Source organism: Oncorhynchus gorbuscha, unplaced genomic scaffold (genome assembly GCF_021184085.1).
Source record: "Oncorhynchus gorbuscha isolate QuinsamMale2020 ecotype Even-year unplaced genomic scaffold, OgorEven_v1.0 Un_scaffold_330:::fragment_2:::debris, whole genome shotgun sequence".
In the NCBI taxonomy this organism is placed as follows: domain Eukaryota; kingdom Metazoa; phylum Chordata; class Actinopteri; order Salmoniformes; family Salmonidae; genus Oncorhynchus; species Oncorhynchus gorbuscha.
In genome coordinates, this window is record NW_025745187.1 from 80,810 (window position 1) to 99,557 (window position 18,748).

The 18,748-nt window shown below is 47.3% G+C and overlaps 1 long non-coding RNA gene across 1 annotated transcript in view; it reads right to left on the bottom strand.

The window, feature by feature from the left end:
- Nucleotides 1–1,154: 1,154 nt before the first annotated feature.
- LOC124017798 overlaps nucleotides 1,155–18,748 on the bottom strand; it is a 28,061-nt gene continuing 10,467 nt past the window's right edge. Inside the window, exons 2-3 of the long non-coding RNA XR_006835527.1 lie at nucleotides 6,718–6,861; nucleotides 1,155–1,331 (exon numbers count right to left, since the gene is read on the bottom strand). This is a non-coding gene — a long non-coding RNA (uncharacterized LOC124017798). The remainder of the gene's footprint in view (nucleotides 1,332–6,717; nucleotides 6,862–18,748) is intronic.

Sequence of the window (18,748 nt, forward strand, 5' to 3'; positions counted from 1 at the left end):
AGGTCATATAAACAGAAGGTCTAACTTCATTTATAGTATCATACATATTCACTAAACACGCTCTTTATCACAACACAGTGGGCAATCACCCCTATGATACAATGCAGTCAAAGGTTCAATATGATGATAATGTCCATCTCCTTCTCTTCAGTCTTTTGAGCACCACTTATATTGGTTGAATCCTGTGATCAGGATTAGGATCCACGACATAGTCCGGAATTGGATATATGTCAGGAAGAACAACATAACAATTTATGTTGTTCTTGATAGGTACGACAACCCCTTCCTCCCCCTGGAGCTACCCCATAGACATTTTACACTTTTGTCAGTGTATTGTTCAGGAGCTCCAAGAACAGTGTACACCTCCACAAATGGGTTGATGATGACAGTTTGTACAGTCATATGTTTTTCTGGGGTTTGAATGAGGAGAGATTTCAGTAAAGGTCAAATAAAACACAATACAACACCCATCACCACTAGTGCTTTGCCTATCATGATTGCCATTTTTGTAAACATTGCACCCCATTTTCCCAGGATTGACCAGTCCCAGGCATGGGAATCATGTCCAGCATTGTCCTTTAATTCCTGTCGTAGTCCTTTCAGCTTGGTCATTGCCTTAGTAATGAACCATCTGGGGCAGTGTTATTGGGGATGAAGGTGCAGCGTTCATCTCCAAACATAACACAAACTCTACCTTTCTCTGCCAAGAGCCAATTTAAAGCTTGCCTGTTCTGCCATGTACTTTTGCAAGTGGCCTGTACTTGTTCTCCCAAAGCGGTCAATGCAGAGTCTGTATCAATCAATCAAATGTATTTATAAAGCCCTTCTTACATCAGCTGATGTCACAAAGTGCTGTACAGAAACCCAGCCTAAAACCCCAAACAGCAAGCAATGCAGGTGTAGAAGCACGGTGGCTAGAAAAACTCCCTAGAAAGGCCAGAACCTAGGAAGAAACCTAGAGAGGAACCAAGCTATGAGGAGTGTCAGGTCCTGTGCCGGGTGGAGATTATAACAGAACATGGCCAAGATGTTCAAATGTTTATAGATGACCAGCAGGGTCAAATAATAATATTCACAGTGGTTGTCGAGGGTGTAACAAGTCAGCACCTCAGGAGCAAATGTCAGTTGGCTTTTCATAGCCGATCATTCAGAGTATCTCTTCGGCTCCTGCTGTCTCTAGAGAGTTGAAAACAGCATGTCTGGAACAGGTAGCACGTCCGGTGAACAGGTCAGCGTTCCATAGCCGCAGGAGCAGCACGGCCTGGTAGACTGGGAACAGCAAGGAGTCATCAGGCCAGGTAGTCCTGAGGCATGGTCCTAGGTCTCAGGTCCTCCGAGAGAGAGAGAAAGAAAAAGAGAAAGAGAGAAAATTAGAGAGGGCATACTGACATTCACACAGGACACCGGATATGGCAGGAGAAATACTCCAGATATAACAGACTGACCCTAGCACCCTGCAGCATAAATGGAGGCTGAGACAGGAGGGGTCGGGAGACACTGTGGACCCGTCCGACGATACCCCAGACAGAGCCAAACAGTCAGGATACCCACCCACTTTGCCAAAGCACAATCCGCCAATCTAAACAGGAAGATCACGTCAGTGACTCAAATGTCTGATGAAACAAAAATAGAACTGTTTGGCCATATTGGCCATTGTTATGTTTGGATAAAAAGGGGAGGCTTGCAAGCCGAAGAACAACCATCCCAACCGTGAAGCACGGGGGTGGCAGCATCATGTTGTGGGTGTGCTTTGCTGCAGGAGGGACTGGTGCAATTCACAAAATAGATGGCATCATGAGGGGGAACAATTGTGTGGATATATTGAAGCAATATCTCAAGACACCAGTCAGGAAATTAAAGCTTAGTTGCAAATGGACAATGACCCCAAGTATACTTCCAAAGTTGTGGCAAAATGGCTTAATGACAACAAAGTCAATGTTTTGGAGTGGCCATCACAAAGCCCTGACCTCAATCCTATAGAAAATGTGTGGGCAGAACTTAAAAAGCGTGTACGAGCAAGGAGGCCTTACAAACCTGACTCAGTTACACCAGCTCTGTCAGGAGGAATGGGCCAAAATTCTCCCAACTTATTGTGGGAAGCTTGTGGAAGGCTACCCGAAATGTTTGACCCAAGTTAAACAATTGAAAGGCAAAGCTACTAAATACTAATTGAGTGCATGTAAAATTCTGGTCCACTGAGAATGTGATAAAAGAAATAATCTGAAATGAATCATTCTCTCTAATATTATTCTGACATTTCACATTCTTAAAATAAAGTGGTGATCCTAACTGACCTAAAGCAGGGAATTTTTACTAGGATTAAATGTCAGGAATTGTGAAAAACTGAGTTAAAATGTATGTACACTTCCGACTTCAACTGTGCATTCTGTATTGGACTTCCATCAGTCCTGGAAGCAAGAATCCTACTCAAGACACATAGATAATACAGTGTTCTAAGTGTAATCATCTCCATCTAAAATTTTAAAAATCACAGAACCCCTTTCTGGTAATACGGAAAATGTAACCTGTTGCATTAATTAAGTAAAATATAAAACTGTTGTTTAACAAATGTAGAACCTTCAAAAAGTTGGAGCTGTCTTATCAGTTTAATAGTCAATACTAATTTCATTCTACTTTTATTACTGGACACTGTTCCATGTATTGAAAACAGATTATCATTTTAGAATACATGAACTTCCTGCTCAAATTCACTGGTGTTACCTAACTAGAAAACCAAGCGACAATAATCAGAAACTGTCAAAGAATGTTTCTCATGCCTCTACTTAAAATATCCCACTACCTGCGTGCCTTCAACTGCAGTTAATCTTTTTTACAATCTCAAGGCTCAATCCCTCTATCATTTAACCTTGTATTGAAACATCAACTTTTCAAATTACTAAAAGTCTGCCCAGTGCTCCCAGTCTGCCCAGCGCCGCCAGTGCTCCCAGTCGGCCCAGCGCGGCCAGTGCTCCCAGTCGGCCCAGCGCGGCCAGTGCTCCCAGTCTGCCCAGCGCGGCCAGTGCTCCCAGTCTGCCCAGCGCGGCCAGTGCTCCCAGTCTGCCCAGCGCGGCCAGTGCTCCCAGTCTGCCCAGCTCCGCCAGTGCTCCCAGTCTGCCCAGCTCCGCCAGTGCTCCCAGACTGCCCAGCGCCGCCAGTGCTCCCAGTCTGCCCAGTGCTCCCAGTCTGCCCAGCGCCGCCGCAGTGCTCCCAGTCGGCCCAGCGCGGCCAGTGCTCCCAGTCGGCCCAGCGCGGCCAGTGCTCCCAGTCTGCCCAGCGCGGCCAGTGCTCCCAGTCTGCCCAGCTCCGCCAGTGCTCCCAGTCTGCCCAGCTCCGCCAGTGCTCCCAGACTGCCCAGCGCCGCCAGTGCTCCCAGTCTGCCCAGTGCTCCCAGTCTGCCCAGCGCCGCCAGCGCCGCCAATCGGCCCAGCGCGGCCAGTGCTCCCAGTCTGCCCAGTGCGGCCAGTGCTCCCAGTCTGCCCAGCGCGGCCAGTGCTCCCAGTCTGCCCAGCGCAGCCAGTGCTCCCAGTCTGCCCAGCGCGGCCAGTGCTCCCAGTCTGCCCAGCTCCGCCAGTGCTCCCAGTCTGCCCAGCTCCGCCAGTGCTCCCAGACTGCCCAGCGCCGCCAGTGCTCCCAGTCTGCCCAGCGCTCCCAGTCTGCCCAGCGCGGCCAGTGATCCCAGTCGGCCCAGCGCGGCCAGTGCTCCCAGTCGGCCCAGCGCGGCCAGTGCTCCCAGTCTGCCCAGCGCGGCCAGTGCTCCCAGTCTGCCCAGCTCCGCCAGTGCTCCCAGTCTGCCCAGCTCCGCCAGTGCTCCCAGACTGCCCAGCGCCGCCAGTGCTCCCAGTCTGCCCAGTGCTCCCAGTCTGCCCAGCGCCGCCAGTGCTCCCAGTCGGCCCAGCGCGGCCAGTGCTCCCAGTCGGCCCAGCGCGGCCAGTGCTCCCAGTCTGCCCAGCGTGGCCAGTGCTCCCAGTCTGCCCAGCGCGGCCAGTGCTCCCAGTCGGCCCAGCGCGGCCAGTGCTCCCAGTCGGCCCAGCGCGGCCAGTGCTCCCAGTCTGCCCAGCGCGGCCAGTGCTCCCAGTCTGCCCAGCTCCGCCAGTGCTCCCAGTCTGCCCAGCTCCGCCAGTGCTCCCAGACTGCCCAGCGCCGCCAGTGCTCCCAGTCTGCCCAGTGCTCCCAGTCTGCCCAGCGCCGCCAGTGCTCCCAGTCGGCCCAGCGCGGCCAGTGCTCCCAGTCGGCCCAGCGCGGCCAGTGCTCCCAGTCTGCCCAGCGCGGCCAGTGCTCCCAGTCTGCCCAGCGCGGCCAGTGCTCCCAGTCTGCCCAGCGCGGCCAGTGCTCCCAGTCTGCCCAGCGCGGCCAGTGCTCCCAGTCTGCCCAGCTCCGCCAGTGCTCCCAGTCTGCCCAGCGCCGCCAGTGCTCCCAGTCGGCCCAGCGCCGCCAGTCGGCCCAGCGCCGCCAGTCTGCCCAGCGCCGCCGGTCTGCCCAGCGCCGCCGGTCTGCCCAGCGCCGCCAGTCTGCCCAGCGCCGCCAGTCGGCCCAGCGTTGCCAGTCTGCCAGGATCCGCCAGAAGTGCGAGTCTGCCAGAATCCGCCAGAAGTGCCAGTCTGCCAAGATCCGCCAGATCGGCCAGACAACCTGAATCATCCAGTTCCACCAGCCAGCCAGGATTTACCGGAGCCTACTACCTGCCTGAGCTTCCTCTCAGTACTGGGCTTCCTCTCAGTGCTGGGCTTCTTCTCAGTACCGGGCTGCTTCGGTCCCGAGCTGCCCCTCTGTCCCGGGCTGCCCCTCTGTCCCGGGCTGCCCCTCTGTCCTGAGATGCCCCTCTGTCCCGAGCTGCCCCTCTGTCCCGAGCTGCCCCTCTGTCCCGAGCTGCCCCTCTGTCACGAGCTGCTCCTCAGTTATGTGGGGATCTGGGTGAGGACTATTAGGCCATGGTCGGCGGAGAAGGTGGATTATCCCAGGACGTGAAGGGGAGGAAATAAGACATGAATGGAGTGGCGTCCACGTCCCGAGCCAGAACCGCCACCATGGACAGACGCCCATCCGGACCCTCCCTATGCTCTTGAGGTGTGTCCGGGAGCCCGCAACTTAGGGGGGGGGGGTTCTGTCACGCATTGGTCATTGTATTTTGTGTTTTTGGTATATGTTTGGGTAAGCCAGGGTGTGACATGGGTTTATATGTTGTGTTTCGTATTGGGGTTTGTAGTAATTGGGATTGTGTATGATTAGGGGTGTGTCTAGTTAGGCTTGGCTGCCTGAGGCGATTCTCAATTGGAGTCAGGTGATTCTCGTTGTCTCGGATTGGGAACCGTATTTAGGTAGCCTGAGTTCACGTTGTATTTTGTGGGTGTTTGTTCCTGTCTCTGTGTTGTTTCACCAGATAGGCTGTAATTAGTTTCTCGTTTCGTTTGTTGTTTTCGTATTTTGAGTTATTTCATGTACCGCAATTCCTTTATTAAAGTCATGAATAACCTACACTCTGCATTTCGGTCTGACTCTCTTCATACAACAGACGAACGTCGTTACACCTGTTTCTAGGTTTTTATTATTGTTCTCTTTTTGAGTATATTCTTACTAGAAATGTTCCAATTTCTATATACTGTATATCCTTCCACCTTTCAATAATGTATACAATTTTTAATGGCCTCACCAGGCAATTGCTAATATCGTCTTGACATTTATTACTAATTTACTATAATGTCCATGTATTTTTCAATTTATCCTAACTGTTCAAACTTTTAGTATCATACCCCTTCAATGGGTATATGTACCAATCACATTCACCTCCCCTAGTGCAGGTTGAGATGCATCCCCTCATCAGACCAAGAGAGGTGCGCAACCTTTTTATCCCACAACAGCAGAGAGCTGTCACACTCACTCTCACACCTTTCACACTTTTCTTAAGCGACCTGAGTATACAGGATTTGCACCTATTTAATTAATTAATGATACACTTCGTCAACACGATAAGTAATCTTATAGGATTTCTCTTACGCTACATGTGACCTGGATTTTTTTGCATATTCTGATCCACTTCCGACACAGAAAAGCAATATTATACAGGATTTTAACATTTGCAATTTCCGATTCACTTCCTCAACACAGAAAAGGCAATAATATACAGGAATTTAACCAAACCAAGCAGAACTCATCGATTCACTTCCTCAACACGATAAGCGCTCTTTAATTTTATTCAACCATGCAGACAGTTGCCACTCCAAACTAGATTGAACAGAACAGTCAGCAGGGCAGACAGAACCTGAAAGAGATCATCACCCACCCCAGCAGAGCGACTGCGCGAGCGGGACAAATTGAATGACTCATACAGGTCTAATCAAACATATCCGGCCAAACAAAATCAGACAACATAGTCATACCTTAAACAGACTGAGCATCTGGTCAGATGAACCGTCTGAACAAATCAGAGGAATAACCCCACACAACTGAGCCAGTCAAGACAGACGGAGAGGGAGAGTTGTGTGCTCCAATTTCCAACACACCAATTACTATACTATATATTCACAGTTGCAACCCTCAAAAGCTTTATTATTCACCCAATATTTTGCATGCATTTCATTGAACTCAAAAGCACCCAATAATTCTTTGGTTTGTCAAATTTGGAGAGACTCACTCGGTGACCTACAGCTGAAACAGGTTCCTAGAGCGGACCACACAAAATATTCTATTACTATAAGTAAGCACTCGACTTACTGTACTTACAAGTTGTGTTTTGTGTAGTCCATCCAGGAAGCCCATTCACAGCTGCAGATTTTCACCGTCTCTGGTCCCTTTTCCCCACTCCTGGCTAGATCGTCATTTATGTCGTGGAAATATTCGTCAATCATATTTCACAAATACCGGAGCCTGTGAGTTCAAATAGACATTTATTACAACATAACAAAGCCGAGCTGGTTCATGAGTACAACTGCCTTTCCAGTCTTGGCACACACGTTTTATACATTATTCCTCCTTACGTCACACCCATAGTAACTCCTCTTAATGACGCATCCCCTCTGGCATTTAGCCACCGTTATCTAATTTCCTTGCACTAAGTTTAATTTCATATTAGGACATGGGAACTGTCACGAGAATTTTCCATCCCAATGATTATAACTAACAATTATTTAAGCTTTGACCAATCCCCGAGGTTTGTAAGACCCTGGATTTAATCATAATTAGGCAAAGACTCCGTAAGGTTTATTTAGAAAACTTTCTAAAGTCCAAAATGCAAAGACAAAATTCCCCCCCCCCACCTACTTACACCCACAAACAGACACACAAACAGTAGGGGGATTACACGTACACACAGATACACAAACAGTCAGTGGGATGTATCTGTCACGTTAGTTCCTTTTTTATGTCTTTGTGTTAGGTTGGTCAGGGCGAGGTGGGGTGTTTTTTCTATGCTGTTATATTTCTATGTGTTTGGCCTAGTATGGTTCTCAATCAGAGGCAGGTGTTGTTCGTGTCTCTGATTGAGAATCATACTTTAGTTAGCCTGTTTTCCCCATTTTGGTTGTGGGTGTTTCATTTCTGTTTAGTGTCTGTTCACCTGGCATAACTGTTTCATTTTCTCTTCGTTGTTATTTTGTGTAGTGTTCAGTTTTTTCAATTAAAATATGACAAACACTTACAACGCTGCGCAATGGTCCGATCCTTCCTACTCCTCCTCAGAAGAGGAAGACGAAAACCATTACAGTATCTTTCCCCACAGTCCACATTCCTCGTTTATCACTACCAAGCTGGCAGTTCCATACCGTTCCCTCCCTCCCGAGATTAGAGGGACCTTGACAGGATCTCTTTCCTGTCATAATTTTTTCAGAGTTCCAACCAGGTCAGGTCATGTATAGTTCAATTGTCCTCTGTGTTTTCCTGTCACACATTTCTCTCCCTTAACTTCTTGGTGACTGCGGGGCAGTATTGAGTAGCTTGGATGAATAAGGTGCCCAGAGTAAACTACCTGCTACTCAGCTATAAAAGCAAGAATATGCATACAATTAGTATATTTGGATAGAAAACACTCTGAAGCTTCTAAAAGTGTATGACTCTTGTCTCTGAGTATAACAGAACTCAAATGGCAGGCGAAAACCTGAGAAAAATCCATCCCGGAAGTGGGAAATCTGAGCTTTGTAGGTATTCAACTCATAGCCTATCAAGGAGTGGGGATATTGGGATATTGGTCATGTTGCACTTCCTAAGGCTTCCACTAGATGTCAACAGTCTTTAGAACTTGTTTGATGCTTCTACTGTGAAGTGGGGCCGAATGAGAGGGGAATGAGTCAGAGGTCTGGCAGAGAGCCACGAGCTCGTGATGCGCGGTCATGTGAAAGTTAGCTTGCGTTCCATTGCTTTTCTACAGACAAAGGAATTATCCGGTTGGAACATTATTGAAGATTTATGATAAAAACATCATAAAGATTAATTCTATACTTCGTTTGATATGTTTCTATGACCTGTAATATAACATTTTGGACTTTTTGTCCGACATTTTGGCTGGACTTGCACGTGCGTTTGGATTTTTTTACCAAACGCCCTAACAAAAGGAGCTATTTGGACATAAACGATTAACTTTATCGAACAAATCAAACATTTATTGTGGAACTGGGATTTCTGGGAGTGCATTCTGATGAAGATCAAAGGTAAGTGAATATTTATAATGTTATTTCTGACTTCTGTTGACTGCACTATATGAAGGATATCTTTTAGACTTGTTTGGTGTCTGAGCGCCGTACTCAGATTATTGCATGGTATGCTTTTTCCGTAAAGTTTTTTTGAAATCTGACACAGCGGTTGCATTAAATAAAGGTAAAAATTAAATGTACTTGTTTAATATTTTCCCTGACACCCAAAAGTGCTTGTTACATTTTGAATGCTCAGCAGGACACGAAAATGGTCCAATTTCCACACTTATCAAGAGAAAATCCCTGCCTCTGATCTGGCAGACTCACTAAAAATGAATGCTTTATTTTTTAAATTATTTTAAATTATTATAATAGTTTTTGTAGGGGGTTCTTTGCTTGTAAATTATGTCTGAGCATTGGAGAGTGCCCCTGGGTATCCGTAAATGTTAAAAATAAGAAAATTGTGCAATCTGGATTGATTACAGTTTTTTTCTGAATACTTAAACACTAACAGTGATTCTTGAAGCACTATCTCTGAAACCATTAACACTTGTAGCCAATGCATTTACCAAGTGAGCCAAACTGAATGCATGTTCTCTGCTTTACACTCAGTTTATAATTTTATAACACACTTCTAGCAAAACTGTAAACATTGGTCTCTACATTGTAACATTATTTCACCAATTGCCTTTTCACATTGACACATGTGAAAACACTTAAATAATGACTTAAATTACAAATCAGAGCTTGAGCACTACATATAGGCCACAGGTAAACATTCGGTTTGGACAGCAATGGAGGCCAATATTGGACGTAAGAAGGGGTAAGAAGGGTGAGAACTAGAGGAGGAAGAGGAGGATGAGGAGGTGAAGAAGTAAGAGGAGGAGAAGGATAAGGAAGAGGTGAAGTAGGACAGGAGAGAAGGCGAGGACAGGGAAGAGGAAGGGGGGTCAGAACACAATAACTGATGAAATCAGAACGACTGGTTGACCATGTTGTCAACCATGGGATGAGCATGAGGGAGGCTGGGCAACGGGTTCAAACAAATCTGGTGCCGCTATACTGTTGCAGGTATCATCTGGATATTTTGAAAGGAGAACCAGTCAGTAACTGTAAATGCTGTAGTTTTACTGGTACAGTAATATGTACTGTACTTTCATAATGAGAAGGCTCTATCACTAAAACCATTCAAATGTTTTTGCAGAATTGCAAGAAAACCTGTATCTGGTGGAAGAGGTTGACTGTTCACCCCAGAGCAGGAGACCCACATTGTAAATATGGTCATTGCAAATAACTGTGTCAGACTTAGAGAACACCATATCCCAAAACGTCAACAGAGTGAGTCTCTCTGCACTGTACTGTCTACTGAAACGCAATATAATCAGGATGAAGCAGCTGTAGAGTCCCTTTAGAAAGAAACTCAGACCGTGTAAAACAACTGAGATATGAATTTGTGCAGGAAAGCTATAGTTGTCATGTTTTGTCTTATATTGTCTTGTCATTATGCTTTCCCTTCTGTTCGTTTCCCCCTGCTGGTCTTATTAGGTTCGTTCCCTTTTTTCTATCCCTCTCTCTCTCCCTCCCTCTCTCTCCTCTCTCTATCGTTCCGTTCCTGCTCCCAGCTGTTCCTCATTCTCCTACTCACTCATTTAGTCTTTCCACACCTGTTCCCTATCTTGTCCTCTGATTAGAGTCCCTATTTCTCCCCTTGTTTTCCGTTTCTGTCCTGTCGGATCCTTGTATATTGTTCGCCGTGCTGTGTCTTTGTCTCGCCCTGTCGTGTCTTGTTTCCCTCAGATGCTGCGTGTGAGCAGGTGTCTGAGTCTGCTACGGTCGGTGCCTTCCCGAGGCAACCTACAGTTTATGGTCGAGTCTCCAGTCTGTCCTCGTCACTACGAGTGGAATTAGTTTTTATGTTTTGTTTTCTGCTCCGATTTGTCTAGGAGTATTGCCTATTTTCCTTTACTGGAATAAAGACTCTGTTTTCGCCAAGTCGCTTTTGGGTCCTCATTCACCTGCATAACAGAAGGATCCGACCAAAGAATGGACCCAGCGACTACAGATGCTCGTAACACTGCCGTCGAGATCCAAGGAGCCATGCTCGGCAGACACGAGCAGGAATTGTCTGCTGCTCGTCATGCCGTGGAGAACCTGGCCGCTCAGGTTTCCGACCTCTCTGGACAGTTCCAGAGTCTTCGTCTCGTGCCACCTGTTACTTCCTGGTCTGCCGAGCCTCCGGAACCTAGGGTTAATAACCCACCTTGTTACTCCGGGCAGCCCACGGAGTGCCGCTCCTTTCTCACCCAGTGTGATATTGTGTTCTCTCTCCAACCCAACACATACTCTAGAGAGAGAGCTCGGGTTGCTTACGTCATATCACTCCTTACTGGCCGGGCTCGAGAGTGGGGCACAGCTATCTGGGAGGCAAGGGCTGATTGTTCTAACAATTACCAGAACTTTAAAGAAGAGATGATTCAGGTTTTTGATCGTTCAGTTTTTGGTAGGGAGGCTTCTAGGGCCCTGGCTTCCCTATGTCAAGGTGATCGATCCATAACGGATTACTCTATAGAGTTTCGCACTCTTGCTGCCTCTAGTGACTGGAACGAGCCGGCGCTGCTCGCTCGTTTTCTGGAGGGACTCCACGCAGAGGTTAAAGATGAGATTCTCTCCCGGGAGGTTCCTTCCAGTGTGGACTCTTTGATTGCTCTCGCCATCCGCATAGAACGACGGGTAGATCTTCGTCACCAAGCTCGTGGAAGAGAGCTCGCATTAACGGTGTTTCCCCGCTCCGCATCGCAACCATCTCCCTCCTCTGGCTCAGAGACTGAGCCCATGCAGCTGGGAGGTATTCGCATCTCGACTAAGGAGAGGGAACGGAGGATCACCAACCGCCTGTGCCTCTATTGCGGACTTGCTGGACATTTTGTCAATTCATGTCCAGTAAAAGCCAGAGCTCATCAGTAAGCGGAGGGCTACTGGTGAGCGCTACTACTCAGGTCTCTCCATCAAGATCCTGTACTACTATGTCGGTCCATCTACGCTGGACCGGTTCGGGTGCTACATGCAGTGCCTTGATAGACTCTGGGGCTGAGGGTTGTTTTATGGACGAAGTATGGGCTCGGAAACATGACATTCCTTTCAGACAGTTAGAGAAGCCTACGCCCATGTTCGCCTTAGATGGTAGTCATCTCCCCAGTATCAGATATGAGACACTACCTTTAACCCTCACAGTATCTGGTAACCACAGTGAGACTATTTCCTTTTTGATTTTTCGTTCACCTTTTACACCTGTTGTTTTGGGTCATCCCTGGCTAGTATGTCATAATCCTTCTATTAATTGGTCTAGTAATTCTATCCTATCCTGGAACGTTTCTTGTCATGTGAAGTGTTTAATGTCTGCTATCCCTCCCGTTTCTTCTGTCCCCACTTCTCAGGAGGAACCTGGCGATTTGACAGGAGTGCCGGAGGAATATCATGATCTGCGCACGGTCTTCAGTCGGTCCAGAGCCAACTCCCTTCCTCCTCACCGGTCGTATGATTGTAGTATTGATCTCCTTCCGGGGACCACTCCTCCTCGGGGTAGACTATACTCTCTGTCGGCTCCCGAACGTAAGGCTCTCGAGGATTATTTGTCTGTGTCTCTTGACACCGGCACCGTAGTGCCTTCTTCCTCCCCTGCCGGGGCGGGGTTTTTTTTTGTTAAGAAGAAGGACGGTACTCTGCGCCCCTGCGTGGATTATCGAGGGTTGAATGACATAACGGTTAAGAATCGTTATCCGCTTCCCCTTATGTCATCAGCCTTCGAGATTCTGCAGGGAGCCAGGTTCTTTACTAAGTTGGACCTTCGTAACGCTTACCATCTCGTGCGCATCAGAGAGGGGGACGAGTGGAAAACGGCGTTTAACACTCCGTTAGGGCATTTTGAGTACCGGGTTCTGCCGTTTGGTCTCGCCAATGCGCCAGCTGTTTTTCAGGCATTAGTTAATGATGTTCTGAGAGACATGCTGAACATCTTTGTTTTTGTCTACCTTGACGATATCCTGATTTTTTCACCGTCACTCGAGATTCATGTTCAGCACGTTCGACGTGTACTCCAGCGCCTTTTAGAGAATTGTCTCTACGTGAAGGCTGAGAAGTGCTCTTTTCATGTCTCCTCCGTCACTTTTCTCGGTTCTGTTATTTCCGCTGAAGGCATTCAGATGGATCCCGCTAAGGTCCAAGCTGTCAGTGAGTGGCCCGTTCCAAGGTCACGTGTCGAGTTGCAGCGCTTTCTAGGTTTCGCTAATTTCTATCGGCGTTTCATTCGTAATTTCGGTCAAGTTGCTGCCCCTCTCACAGCTCTTACTTCTGTCAAGACGTGTTTTAAGTGGTCCGGTTCCGCCCAGGGAGCTTTTGATCTTCTCAAAGAACGTTTTATATATATATATATATATAATATATAATATATAATAATATATATATGCCATTTAGCAGACGCTTTTATCCAAAGCGACTTACAGTCATGTGTGCATACATTCTACGTATGGGTGGTCCCGGGGATCGAACCCACTACCCTGGCGTTACAAGCGCCATGCTCTACCAACTGAGCTACAGAAGGACCGCTCCTATCCTCGTTACTCCTGACGTCACTAAACAATTCATTGTCGAGGTTGACGCTTCAGAGGTAGGCGTGGGAGCCATTCTATCCCAGCGCTTCCAGTCTGATGATAAGGTTCATCCTTGCGCTTATTTTTCTCATCGCCTGTCGCCATCGGAACGCAACTATGATGTGGGTAACCGCGAACTGCTCGCCATCCGCTTAGCCCTAGGCGAATGGCGACAGTGGTTGGAGGGGGCGACCGTTCCTTTTGTCGTTTGGACAGACCATAAGAACCTTGAGTACATCCGTTCTGCCAAACGACTTAATGCACGTCAAGCTCGTTGGGCGTTGTTTTTCGCTCGTTTCGAGTTTGTGATTTCTTACCGTCCGGGTAGTAAGAACACCAAGCCTGATGCCTTATCCCGTCTCTTTAGTTCTTCTGTGGCTTCTACTGATCCCGAGGGGATTCTTCCTTATGGGCGTGTTGTCGGGTTGACAGTCTGGGGAATTGAAAGACAGGTTAAGCAAGCACTCACGCACACTGCGTCGCCGCGCGCTTGTCCTAGTAACCTTCTTTTCGTTCCTGTTTCTACTCGTCTGGCTGTTCTTCAGTGGGCTCACTCTGCCAAGTTAGCTGGTCATCCCGGCGTTCGAGGTACTCTTGCTTCTATTCGCCAGCGCTTTTGGTGGCCTACTCAGGAGCGTGACACGCGCCGTTTCGTGGCTGCTTGTTCGGACTGCGCGCAGACTAAGTCAGGTAACTCTCCTCCTGCTGGTCGTCTCAGACCGCTTCCCATTCCTTCTCGACCATGGTCTCACATCGCCTTAGACTTCATTACCGGTCTGCCTTTGTCTGCGGGGAAGACTGTGATTCTTACGGTTGTCGATAGGTTCTCTAAGGCGGCACATTTCATTCCCCTCGCTAAGCTTCCTTCCGCTAAGGAGACGGCACAAATCATCATCGAGAATGTGTTCAGAATTCATGGCCTTCCGTTAGACGCCGTTTCAGACAGAGGTCCGCAATTCACGTCACAGTTTTGGAGGGAGTTCTGTCGTTTGATTGGTGCGTCCGTCAGTCTCTCTTCCGGGTTTCATCCCCAGTCTAACGGTCAAGCAGAAAGGGCCAATCAGACGATTGGTCGCATACTACGCAGCCTTTCTTTTAGAGACCCTGCGTCTTGGGCAGAACAGCTCCCCTGGGCAGAATACGCTCACAACTCGCTTCCTTCGTCTGCTACCGGGTTATCTCCGTTTCAGAGTAGTCTGGGTTACCAGCCTCCTCTGTTCTCATCCCAGCTTGCCGAGTCCAGCGTTCCCTCCGCTCAAGCGTTTGTCCAACGTTGTGAGCGCACCTGGAGGAGGGTGAGGTCTGCACTTTGCCGTTACAGGGCACAGACTGTGAGAGCCGCCAATAAACGTAGGATTAAGAGTCCTAGGTATTGTTGCGGCCAGAGAGTGTGGCTTTCCACTCGTAACCTTCCCCTTACGACAGTTTCTCGTAAGTTGACTCCGCGGTTCATTGGTCCGTTCCGTGTCTCCCAGGTCGTCAATCCTGTCGCTGTGCGACTGCTTCTTCCGCGACATCTTCGTCGCGTCCATCCTGTCTTCCATGTCTCCTGTGTCAAGCCCTTTCTTCGCACCCCCGTTCGTCTTCCCTCCCCCCCCGTCCTTGTCGAGAGCGCACCTATTTACAAGGTACGTAGGATCATGGACATGCGTTCTCGGGGACGGGGTCACCAATACTTAGTGGATTGGGAGGGTTACGGTCCTGAGGAGAGGAGTTGGGTTCCGTCTCGGGACGTGCTGGACCGTTCGCTGATTGATGATGTCCTCCGTTGCCGCCAGGATTCCTCCTCGAGTGCGCCAGGAGGCGCTCGGTGAGTGGGGGGGTACTGTCATGTTTTGTCTTATATTGTCTTGTCATTATGCTTTCCCTTCTGTTCGTTTCCCCCTGCTGGTCTTATTAGGTTCGTTCCCTTTTTTCTATCCCTCTCTCTCTCCCTCCCTCTCTCTCCTCTCTCTATCGTTCCGTTCCTGCTCCCAGCTGTTCCTCATTCTCCTACTCACTCATTTAGTCTTTCCACACCTGTTCCCTATCTTGTCCTCTGATTAGAGTCCCTATTTCTCCCCTTGTTTTCCGTTTCTGTCCTGTCGGATCCTTGTATATTGTTCGCCGTGCTGTGTCTTTGTCTCGCCCTGTCGTGTCTTGTTTCCCTCAGATGCTGCGTGTGAGCAGGTGTCTGAGTCTGCTACGGTCGGTGCCTTCCCGAGGCAACCTACAGTTTATGGTCGAGTCTCCAGTCTGTCCTCGTCACTACGAGTGGAATTAGTTTTTTATGTTTTGTTTTCTGCTCCGATTTGTCTAGGAGTATTGCCTATTTTCCTTTACTGGAATAAAGACTCTGTTTTCGCCAAGTCGCTTTTGGGTCCTCATTCACCTGCATAACAATAGTATCCTTGTCATTGGTTCTGGATCTGGAAGTGTATGGTGCTACATCATATTGACTGATCCCTTCCTTTTTGTACTATGCTACATTGTTTTGTCTTGTCTCTTTCAGAGAGTCATGGAGCTAATATATGTGGATGAGGCAGGTTTCAACCCTGCAAAAACAAGGGGCTGCAACAGAAATATCTTCAGACACCATGCCATCATCAACGTCCCATGACAAGATGGTGGCAACATAACAATGTGTGCGGCTATTAGTAAAAACAGCGTGCTTCACCATCATGCAATACTAGGCCCATACAACACTGCACACATTATCACATTTGATGATACCCTCCATAACAGACTAATCCCTAATGACCAGGGGCCAGAGCAGCCCAGGTACGTTATCATCTGGGACAATGTTAGTTTCCACCAGGCTGCTGTGGTCCGCGATTGGTTTCCCAGGTCACCCACTTTTCATTGCACTCAATCTCCCCCATACTCTCCGTTCTTGAATCCTAATGAAGAATTATTCTCTGCATGGCATTGGAAGGTGCATGATTGCCAGCCCTTACCAACCCCTTCTACAGGCAATGGAGGAGGCTTGTGGAGACATCAATCAGGGGTCTTGCCAGGCCTGGATACGGCACTCCAGGTGATACTTTCCACGCTGCCTAGCTCAAGACAACATCGCATGTGATATGGAGTCTTATGGCCAGACCCATAAATAAGGCAAGATGAAGCCAAAATGTTTTTTTTCTACTGTGCTTTTTTTGTTTGAGGAGTGTTAGAAAATTTTGTGACAAAAAATATTTAAAGAATGTACCCTTATTTGAATTGCTAGTATGTTATGTTCAGAATACACATCCATACTTTACACATTTGGATTCCTGTGTGTAAACTACATGTATGACACAACTTTATTGTGAACTGCTATGCCCTGCACACAGAAAAAGAAAAAGCCACAAGTGTTTTTCATTGATATGATCAGTGCGTAGTTGGTGCTTCATATGCATATTCAAATTATGTTTTGTGTGTACCGTAATGACGCAAAAACACTTTTTTTAAAGAGTTTGAAGAGTTTTGCAAGAAATGTAAAATGTTTGGCTGGTTTGGTGTAAGGCTTTGTGATTAGTGTGCAAAAATAGCCTATAGTTTCAAAGATAGTGCCTAAACAATCAGAAAAAACTGAAGGGATTTTTTAAAACTTTTGATACTTAAGTGTATTTGAGCAATTACATTTACTTTTGATACTTAAGTATATATATAACCAAATACTTTAACTTTTGCTCAAGTAGCATTTGTCACGTGTGCTCCCTCTCCGGCCTCAAGGTCACCAGGCTGCTCATTAGGTCCCACACCTGTCACAAGCAGTACGCACATCATGACACTCACCTGGACTCCATCACCTCCTTGATTACCTGCCCTTTATATGTCACTCCCTTTGGTTTCTTCTCCAGTCGTCATTGTTGCTGTTTCATGTCGGTGAGCTGTTTGTGGTTCTTGTTTTGTTCATTTATTTGTTCATTTAGTTGTTAAACTTATTCACTCCCTGAACTTGCATCCTGACTCTTAGTGTACATCGTTACAGTATTTTACTGGGTGACTTTCTTTTTTACTGGAGTCATTTTCTATTAAGGTATCTTTACTTTTACTCAAGTATTACAATTGTGTACTTTTTCCACCACTGGAACCTCGAAGACCCTGAATATAAGTCCAAGATGTGTTTTTTGTGTATATATTTCACTTTTTCGATTTTTAATTCGATTATACCTTCCGGTAACCTGCCTCACCCAATGTATTTGTAATTTTAGAACATATTCAAGAACCTCCAGAAGGTAAGCTAATTAGCTATTCGGTCATTGTTAGCCACTGCTATCGGCTTTTACCTTCTGCACAGATACCAGTCCTGTTCTTAGCCTGGATAATACGCGGCAGCCTACCAGTATTGGACTGTCTCTCCACAACACCGGATTCCTGCCGTAATCTCTTGACCACTACTTCTGATCTTCACAGCTAGTTTACAGCTAGCTAGTCGCATCGGCATTTCGCTCCGCAGGTAGTATAACTTTTTTAATTTCATTATAGTACAACGGTTTGATTTGTCTAATCTTAGCAATTTCTTCTTAGCTAGCTACATAGCCGTCTTTGTATCAAAGATAATTGTGTAATTGTCGTATTTCGTCGTCCTAACGTAGTCTACACTGCTATTTGCCCAGCAGCTAGCCAGCTAGCCAGCTAGCAAACGTCCATCGATTAGCAGCACTGTAGCACTGTAGAAACTATTACACTCAACTGAACGACTTGATTAGTGTAGTGTTAGCTAGCTACATAGCTGTCTTTGCTGTCTTCGTATCCAAGATAATTGTGTAGTTTAGAGTGTTGTCTTAGAGTGATTATCTTAATTTATCGAGGTTAGCTAGCCAGCTATTTGTCGTCCTTAACGAAGGTGACTCTGCTAGCTAGCCAACAGCTAGCCAACGTCTTCCGAATAGAACTTCGCACTCAACAACCCAGTCGCATTCACAGGTAGTATCACATTTTCATTTCATTTCATTACAGTACAACGGTTTGATTTGTTTGATCGTAGCTAGCTACATAGCCGTCTTTGTATCAAAGATAATTGTGTAGTCTAGAGCGATTTTCTAGGTTAGCTAGCCAGCTATTGTCGTTCTCTTAACGCAACGTAACGTAAACGATACTGCTAGCTAGCCAGCAAGCCCCCGAATAGCAGCACTGAAGAAACTATTACACTCAACGGAACGACTTGATTAGTGTAGTGTCAACAACGCAGCCACTGCCAGCTAGCCTACTTCAGCAGTACTGTATCATTTTAATCATTTTAGTCAGCAAGATTCTTGCTACGTAAGCTTAACTTTCTGAACATTCGAGACGTGTAGTCCACTTGTCATTCCAATCTCCTTTGCATTAGCGTAGCCTCTGTAGCCTGTCAACTATGTGTCTGTCTATCCCTGTTCTCTCCTCTCTGCACAGACCATACAAACGCTCCACACCGCGTGGCCGCAGCCACCCTAATCTGGTGGTCCCTGCGCGCATGACCCACGTGGAGTTCCAGGTCTCCAGTAGCCTCTGGAACTGCCGATCTGCGGCCAACAAGGCAGA